This window comes from Cebus imitator, unplaced genomic scaffold, assembly GCF_001604975.1.
Source record: "Cebus imitator isolate Cc_AM_T3 unplaced genomic scaffold, Cebus_imitator-1.0 Scaffold420, whole genome shotgun sequence".
Lineage (NCBI taxonomy): Eukaryota > Metazoa > Chordata > Mammalia > Primates > Cebidae > Cebus > Cebus imitator.
The window spans coordinates 1,778,814-1,787,669 of record NW_016107735.1 but is presented as its reverse complement, the minus strand read 5'-3'; the positions used below and the strand labels follow the sequence as shown (position 1 = coordinate 1,787,669).

Sequence of the window (8,856 nt, the reverse complement as noted above, 5' to 3'; positions counted from 1 at the left end):
TCTTTTTAAAATTTGTTTTTACAGTTCTAGGTCCTTTGCATTTTCATATACATTTTAGAATCAGTTTTTCAACCTCTACAAAAAATCCTGTTGATTTGATTTTGAGAGGGGACATGCTTACCTTAGTCCCAATCTGAGGGAGAAGGTATTCAGCCTTTAACCATGGGTATGATGGTACAGTAGGTTTCTTCATAGATGCGCTTTATCAGGCTAAGGAAGTTCTCTTTCTATTTCTAGATTAATTTGGGGGGAGAATTGCCATCTTAATAATATTGAATCTCCCAACCCATGAACAAGATGTATCAATTTATTTAAGTCTTCTTTATTTTCCCTCAGCCATATTTTGTATTTTCAAGGTATAGGTTTTGCTTATCTGTCTTTTGTCAGATATATGCCTAATTATTTAAGAACGTTTGATGTTACTGTAAGTAGTAACAATTTTTAAATTTTGATTTCCAAATGTTAGTTACTAGTATATAAAAATACACCTTTTTCTATGTTTTTCTTTCTTTCTTTTTTTTCTGATACCGAGTCTCTCTGTCGCCCAGGCTGGAGTACAGTGTGAGATCTTGGCTCATTGCAACTTCTGCCACCTAGGTTCAAGCGATTCTCATGTCTCAGCCTCCTGAGTAGCTGAGATTAAAGGCATGTGCCACCACGCCTGGCTAATTTTTGTATTTTTAGTAGAAACTGGGTTTCACCATGTTGGCCAGGCTGGTCTCGAACTCTTGGCCTCAAGTGATCCGCCCACCTTGGCTTCCCAAAGTGCTGGGATTACAGGCATAAGCCACTATGCCTGACCTTCTATATTTTTCTTTTATCCTATGATATTGCTAAACTCACTTAATAGGTAGTAGCTTTTTGGGGTAGATTCATTGTATTTTCCACGTACATAATCATATTATCTGTGAAGAAAATATTTACCTTTTTCTTTTCAATCTGAATGCTTTTTTTAACCCTCTAAACTCTTTTTTTTTTTTTTTTTGGCTTCATTGCACTGGCTAAGATCTCTACCACAATGTTGATTTGATGTGAAGAGAGTACACATACTTACCTTGTTCCCAATCTTAAGGAGAGAGTCTTCAGCCTTTAACCATTGAATAACGATACTGTAGGTTTTTTGCAGATCCTCTTTAACAGCCTAAGGATGTTCTCTTCTACCTCTAGTTTGCTCAGTTTTTTAAAAAAACCATAAATGAATACTGGATTATGTCAAATTCTTTTCTACATTTATTTATCTGATCACGTTTTTTCTTTTTTTGTGTGTGTGGTAGGCCAAATAATGGCCCCGTAAAGATGTCCATGCCCTAATTCTTGAAACCTATGAAACTAACATGGCAAAAAGAACTTTGCTTATATGATTGAATTAAGAATCTTGACATGGGGAGAGTATCCTAGATTATCCAGGTGTGTCCACTGTAATCACAAGAATCCTTAAGAGATGGAAGAAGAAGAAAAAGAAGAAGAAGAAGGAAAAGAAAAAGAAGGAGAGAGCGACGAGGAGAGACAGAGAGAGACTTGGCGATGTTATGCTGTTAGCTTTGAAGATGGAGGAGTGGGCTATGACCCAAGGAAAGGAGACAGCCTCTAGAAACTCACAAAGGCAAGAAAATATATTCTCCCCTAGAACCTCCAGAATTAATGCAACCCTGTATCACCTTGATTTTAGCCTAATGAAACCCATTTGGACTTCTGATTTCCAAACTGTAAGATAATTTTTTGTTGTTTAAGCCACAAAGTTTGTGGTAATTTGTTATATAACAGAAGGAAATTAGTATGAATTACGTTGATCTAATTTTGCATGTGACACCAACTTCGTATTCCCAGGATAAACTTCCTTGGTCATCATGTATTATCCATTTTATATATTGTTGGATTTGATTTGCTAAAATTGGGCTTAGAGTTTTCTATATATGTTCAAGAGGGATGCTGGTCTGTAGTCTTCTTGTAATGTCTTCGTTGGCTTTGTCACCAGAGTAATGTTGGCCTCATGAAATGAGTTGGAAATTGTTCTTTCCTTTTTAATTTTCTGGGAGAGTGTGTGCTGAATTGGTGTTATGGCTAAAACCCAAAGTGTTTCTCCTGTTCTCACACACGACTCAACACAATACTTCTGACACCAGCTGTGTGTGGGTCATTTCTCCACCACACACCACACAATTCTCCAGTGGACCCCAGCTGGGAGTCCTCTAATTCAGTTCAATTCGGGCACTGTCTACCTGGAGATAGCTTCAGAACCCACAGGTTAACGGCTCAGTCCCACAAGACTCCCCCTCACCGCAGATGTCAATTGCAAACCCTGAGTATGACCTGTGCTTTTGGCCAACTAGGGGTTCTCAGGGTTCCTTCCTTAGATTTCAGTAATTAGCCAGAGCTGCTCACAGAACTCAGGGAAACACTTTACATTTACCAATTTATTATAAAGGATTTTTTAAAATGTAAATTTGTTTTTAAATAAAATAATTTTTTTTTGAGACAAGAGTCTCACTCTCTCACACAGGCTGGAGTGCAGTGACGTGATCATAGCTCACTGCAACCTTGAACTCCTGGGGTCCTGTGATCCTCCTGCCCTAGCCTCCCGAGTAGCTGGGACCACTGGTGTATACCACCATGCCCAATTAATTTTTAATTTTTATTTTTATTTTTGTAGAGACAGGGTCTTACTATGTTACCAGGGATGGTCTTGAATTCTTGGGCTCAAGGGATCCTCCCGCTTCTGCCTCCCAAAGTGCTGGGATTACAGGTATGAGTCATTGCATCAGGCCTATAAAGGATATTATAAAGGATACAGATGGAAGAGATATACAGGGCAAGGCATGGGGGAAAGGGCATGGAGCTTCTATACCCTCTCTGGGTATGCCACTCTCCAAGAATCCCATGCTTTCGGTAGTCTGGTAGCTCACCCAAACCTTGTCTTTTTGGGGTTTTTATGGAGACTTCTTTAAACAGGAATGATTGATTAAACCATTGGCCATTGGTGCTCAACTCAACCTTCAGGCCTTTTCTCATCCCTGGAGACTGGGAATAGGGCTGAAAGTCTTAACCCTTTAATCATGCCTTGGTGTTTCTGAAGCTCTTACTCTGAAGCTGTCTAGGGCCTGCCAGCCACCAGTCATCTTGTTAGCATATGCTGTGGTCTGAAAGTTAGTGTACCCCCATAATTCATATGTTGAAACCTCACCCCCAAGATGATAGTATTAAGAGATGGGACCTTTTTGGAAGTGATTAAGTCATGAGGATTACACCCTGGTGAGTCGGATTAGTGCCCTTAGAAGTTGGGGCCAGGTGCGATGGCTCAGGCCTGCAGTCCCAGCACTTTGGGAGGGTGCGGCAGGTGGATCATGAGGTCAAGAGATCAAGGCCATCCTGGCCAACATGGTGAAGCCCTGTCTCTACTAAAAATACAAAAATTAACTGGGCATGGTGGCAGGCACCTGTAGTCCCAGCTACTCGGGAGGCTGAGATAGGAGAATCTCTTGAACGTGGGAGGTGGAGGTTGCAGTGAGCCAAGATCGCGTCATGGCACTCCAGCCTGGTGACAGAGTGAGACTCTGTCCCCCCCCCCGCCGAAAAAAAAAAGAAGTTGGAGGGAGGTGCCAGGTCCCTTCTGCCCCTTGCATGTGTGAGGACACAGTAGCAAGGCACCATCTGTGCTGCACAGAGCAAGCCCTCACCAGATACTGAATCTGCCAGGACCTTGATCTTGGACTTCCCAACTTCCAGAACTGTGAGAAATACATTTCTTCTATTTATAAATCATCCAGCCTAAGTCATTTTATTATAGACACGAGAATGGACTAAGATAGGCACTCCTGCCACTCTGGAGATTCCAAGGGCTTTAGGAGCTAAGTGACAGGAAATGGTACAAAGACTAACATATATTTTACAATAACACAGCTTCCTTAAATGTTTGCTAAAATTCCCCAGTGAAGTCACCTGGTTCTGAAAGTATCTTTGTGGGAAGGTTTTAACTGCAAATTCAACGTATTTAATAGATAATCTTTTATTCCTTTAGATATTTGTAGAATCTGTAGTGATATAATTTCTCTCATTCCTGATATTGGTAATGCTGTGTCTTCTCTCTTTTTCTGTAATCTGTCTAGCTAGAGGTTTGTCAATTTTATTGATTTCTTCAAAGAACCAGCTTTTGTCTTTGTTTTCTTGATTATTTTTCTATTCCATTGATTTCAGCTCTAATTTTTATTATTTATTTTCTTCTGCTTACTTTGGATTTAATTTGCTCTTCTCCCCTCCCAGTTCCTTAAGATAGAAGCTGAAGTCATTGCTCAGAAACTGTTCTTTTCACTACTGGTATTTATTACTGTCAATATCCTAAGTACTGTTACAGAAGCATCCCACTAATTTTGTGTTTTCATTTTGTGTTGTATTTTTATTTTCATTCAGTTCAAAATGCTTTATAATTTTCCCTTTTATTTCTTCTTTGACCCCATGGGTTACTAAAAGCATGTTCTTTAGTCTGCAAGTATTTGGTGATTTTTACATATTTCTCATCAATTTCTAATGTAATTCTATTACAGTCAGAACTTCATTTGTATGACTTGAATTATTTTAAGTTTATTGAGACCTTTTATGTGGCTCAGAATATGATCTATCTTTAAAAATATTCTCTGTGCCCTTGAAAATAATGTGTATTCTGATGGTGGGTGGAGTGTTCTAAAAATGTCAATTAGGCCAAGATATTTTATAGTGTTATTCAAATCTCCCAAATCCTTAGTGATTTTCTGTCTGCCTGCTTTATCAATTATTGAGAGAAGAGTATTGAAATCTCCAACTGTACTTTTAGATTTATCTATTTCTCCTTGCAGTTCTAACCATTTTTGCATCATGTATTTTGGAGCTATTTAATTAGATGCATAAGCATTTTGAATTATGCCCTCTTGGTTGACTGACCCTTTGATCACTATAAAGTGAACTTTTGGCTGGGCTCGGTGGCTCATGCCTATAATCCCAGCACTTTGGGAGGCTGAGGCGGGCAGATCACATGCGGTCAGGAGATCGAGACCATCCTGGCCAACATGGTGAAACCCTGTCTCTACTAAAAATACAAAAATTAGCCGGGTGTGGTGGCATGCACTTGTAGTCCCAGCTACTCAGGAGGCTGAGGTGGAAAAAGTGCTTGAACCTGGGAGGCGGAGGCTGCAGTGAGCCGAGATTGTGCCATTGCACTCCAGCCTGGCAACAGAGCAAGACTCTGTCTCAAAAAAAAAAAAAAAAAAAAAAAAAAAAAAAAAAAAAGAACTTTTTTATCTCTAGTAATATTTTTATCGTCCTAATAGATTATGAAATCTATTCTGTCTGATATTAGTGTAACTATTGCAGCTTTCTTCTATCTAGTGCTATACCTCTTGACATACTTCTACTTTTACCCTATGTGTGCCTTTATATTTGACATATCTTTGAAAGAGCGTATAGTTGGGTCCCGATTTTGAAAAAAAACTTTAATTGGGGAGTTTGGATCATTTATATTTAATGTGATTATTGACATGGCTAGGTGTAAGTTTATAACAGTGTGATTTTATATTTGTCCCATCTACTCTTTGTTCCCCTTTTTATCTTTTTCGCTTTCTTTTGGGTAAAATAAGTATTTTTAAATGTTTCCAATTTATTTCCATTGTTGACCTATTAGCTATAACTTCTAATATTGTTATTTTAGTGGTTATTTTAGGGATTATAGTAGGGATCTTTAACTTATCACAGTCTACTTTCAAATAGTGTTATACCACTTCAAGTATAGTGTAACAATCTTTCAATAGCACGTCCCTGCTTTTCCTCTCTCAGTCATTATATTGTTGCCATACATTTAATTTACATATATGTAAAATAAACCAGCTGGGTGTGGTGGCTCATGCCTGTAATCCCAGCACTTTGGGAGGCTGAGGCGGGTGGATCATTTGAGGTTAGGAGTTCAAGATCAGTCTGGCCAATATGGTGAAACCCTGACTCTACTAAAAATACAAAAATTAACCGGGCGGTGGTGGCAGGCACCTGTAATCCCAGCTACTTGGGAGGCTGAGGCAGGAGAATCTCTTGAGCCTGGGAGGTGAAGGTTGTGGTGAGCCAAGATTGTGCCACTGCACTTTAGCGTGGGTGACAGAGGGAGACTGTGTCTCCAAAATAACAACAACAAAAATGACAAAACCGAACAAACCCCACAATATATATTGTTATCGTTGAGGTAGTCAATTACCTTTTAAAGTGCTTGAAATAATAATAAAACTCATATTCACCCACGTAGTTACCGCTTCTGGGGCTTTTCATTCCCTGGATCCATATTTCCCACTGGTATCATTTTGCTTTTGCCTAAAGCCTTTCCTTTAATATTTCTTCTAACAAAAATCTGTTCGTGATGAATTCTTTATGCTTTGTCGATCTGAAATAGTCTCATTTTGTTTTTGTTTTTGAAAGACAGTTTTGCTGGGTTTGGAATCACAGGCTGACCCCCTAACTTGTTTTGGAGACTCCAGTCACACATATATTAGGTTGTTTAATGCTGTCCCTTGGATCGTTGATGTCCCCTTTTAAAAAATTTAATTTTTTTGCCGGGTGCAGTGGCTCATGCCTTTAATCCTAGCACATTGAGAGTCAGAGGTGGGTGGACCAAGGGAGCCCAGGAGCTGGAGACCAGCCTGGGGAACATGGCGAGACCCCATCTCTACAAAAATACAAACAATTACCTGGGTGTAGTGATCTGTGCCTGTACTCTCAGCTACTCAGGAGGCTGAGGTGGGAGGATTGCTTGAGCCTTGGAGGTGGAGGCTGTAGTGAGCTGAGATTGCACCACCACACTCCACCCTGGGCGACAGAGTGAGACCCTCTCTCAAGAAAAAAAAAAAAAGAGTTTTCTTTCTTGTTTCATTTTGGGTAGTTTCCATTGCCAAGTCTTTATGTTCACTAATCTTTTCTTCTGGACTGTCCAGTCTGCCATTCCTCCCATCCAGTATAATGTTCCCCTAAGATTGTTTTTGATCTCTGTAAGTTTTATTTGTGTCTTTTTTTTTTTTTAATGGTTCTAAAGTTTTTTATTTTTTACAAATATACTAAAGAATCATGCAGTGCTGCCAGCACTGGATGCAATCTGGGGCCACAGGTCTGCACACTCCTTTGCTACTGGTCCTGTAATGGAAGAAGCTTTCATCTCGCCTTTGTTGTTCACTATGACCCCTGCATTATCTTCAGAATAAAGAAACACGCCATCTTTTCTCCGGTATGACTTTCATTGTCGAATGACCACTGCTGGATGTACCTTTTCTCTGAGCTCTGGTTTGCCTTTCTTGACTGTGGCCATCACCATGTCACCGACACCAGCAGCAGGCAGTCTGTTCAACCGTCCCTTGATCCCCTTCACAGAGATGATATACAGGTTTTTGGCTCCTGTGTTGTCAGCAGAGTTGATCACAGCTCTTACTGGAAGACCCAGGGAAATCCGGAATTTCGCACCAGAGGACCCACCACGTCCTGGCTTCGACATCTTGAATGCCGGAAAGAAGGAAAAAAAAAGTGATTTGTGCCTTTTTAATATCTCAAATGCCTCCGCTTAATTACTGTTATTAACATCTACGTAAATTCTGAGTCAGTTTCAATTAATTAATTAATTTATCTTCATTATGGAACATAGTTCCCTGTTTCTTTGCATACCTGATAATCTTTGATTAGATGCCAGACATATATTTGCATTCCTTTGGATACTGCAATTACATATACCTTAGGTGTGCTTTATATTCCTGGTTATTTTTGCATTTCTACAAATGTTCTGAACTTTGTTCTGGAATGTAATTAATTTATTTGCAGGAAGAGTTTGATCCTTTTAGGTCTTGCTTTGAAGATTTGTGAGGTGGGACCACAGCGGCATTTAAATTTGGGGCTAATTATTCCTCATTGTTGAAGTGAGCATCTTCTGGGTATTCTACCCCATCCTGCATTCATTGTGAGGTTTTCTAGCCTTGGTGAGAACAGATGTTATTCCAGGCCTTGTGTGATTGCTGGGTACTATTTCCTCTATACCTCTGGAGGATTATTTGTTCAGCCTTGGGTATTTTCCATATACACCTGTGCTAATCAGTACTCTGATGAACATTTGAGGGGGACCCTCCGCAGGTGTCCAGGGTTCTGGCTTTCCTGTAGGTCTCTCCTTTTGAGCGCTCTGTCCTGCAAATTCTAGTTGTCTTTGTCTCCCTGGACCCCTAGCTCTATCTTCTCAATTTAGGATGTTTTCCAGGCTCTCCTTCCTTTCCGGCTTCCTGTGATGCAACCTAGAAACTCTACCAAGACAGCAAGCTGAGATGATTTTAGGCTTCGCCTTGTTTGTTTTCTCTCTCTGAGGGATTCTGTCTTTTGTTTTCTGACGTCCAGTATCTTGAAAACTGCTGTATTATATATTTTGTGTGTGTTTTATTTGTTCGTTTCAGGCGAGAGGATAAATCTGGCCTCTGTTACTTCATCTTGGATGGAAGTAGGTGTCTCTCTCCATGGCTTTAAACACCATCTATATGGTAATGACTGCCAAGTTCACCCCTGAACTTCAGACTCCCATAGCCAACCTGGGATAGTCATGGCCAACACCTCAAACTCACCGTGTCCAAAAGGGAACTTTTCATTGCCCCTCATCAAATCTCTCCTTCCTGCCGTCTCCATCTCAGGAAACCTCACCTAGATGTTCAGGCAAAATGCCTCGGACTTATCCTGTTGTCCTCTCTTTCTCTCACATTCTATTTCACTACCTCAGTAACTCTTTTTGGCTTGAACTCCAAAATGCATCTCAAATCTGAGACTGTACCACTGGTTAAAGCTCCTGTCATTATTCACCTGGAACCTTGCAATTGCTTGCTTTGCTTGCCT

General features: G+C 40.2%; 1 pseudogene; it reads right to left on the bottom strand.

The window, feature by feature from the left end:
- Nucleotides 1-7,033: 7,033 nt before the first annotated feature.
- Nucleotides 7,034-7,489, bottom strand: LOC108290070 (annotated as a pseudogene).
- Nucleotides 7,490-8,856: the final 1,367 nt, after the last annotated feature.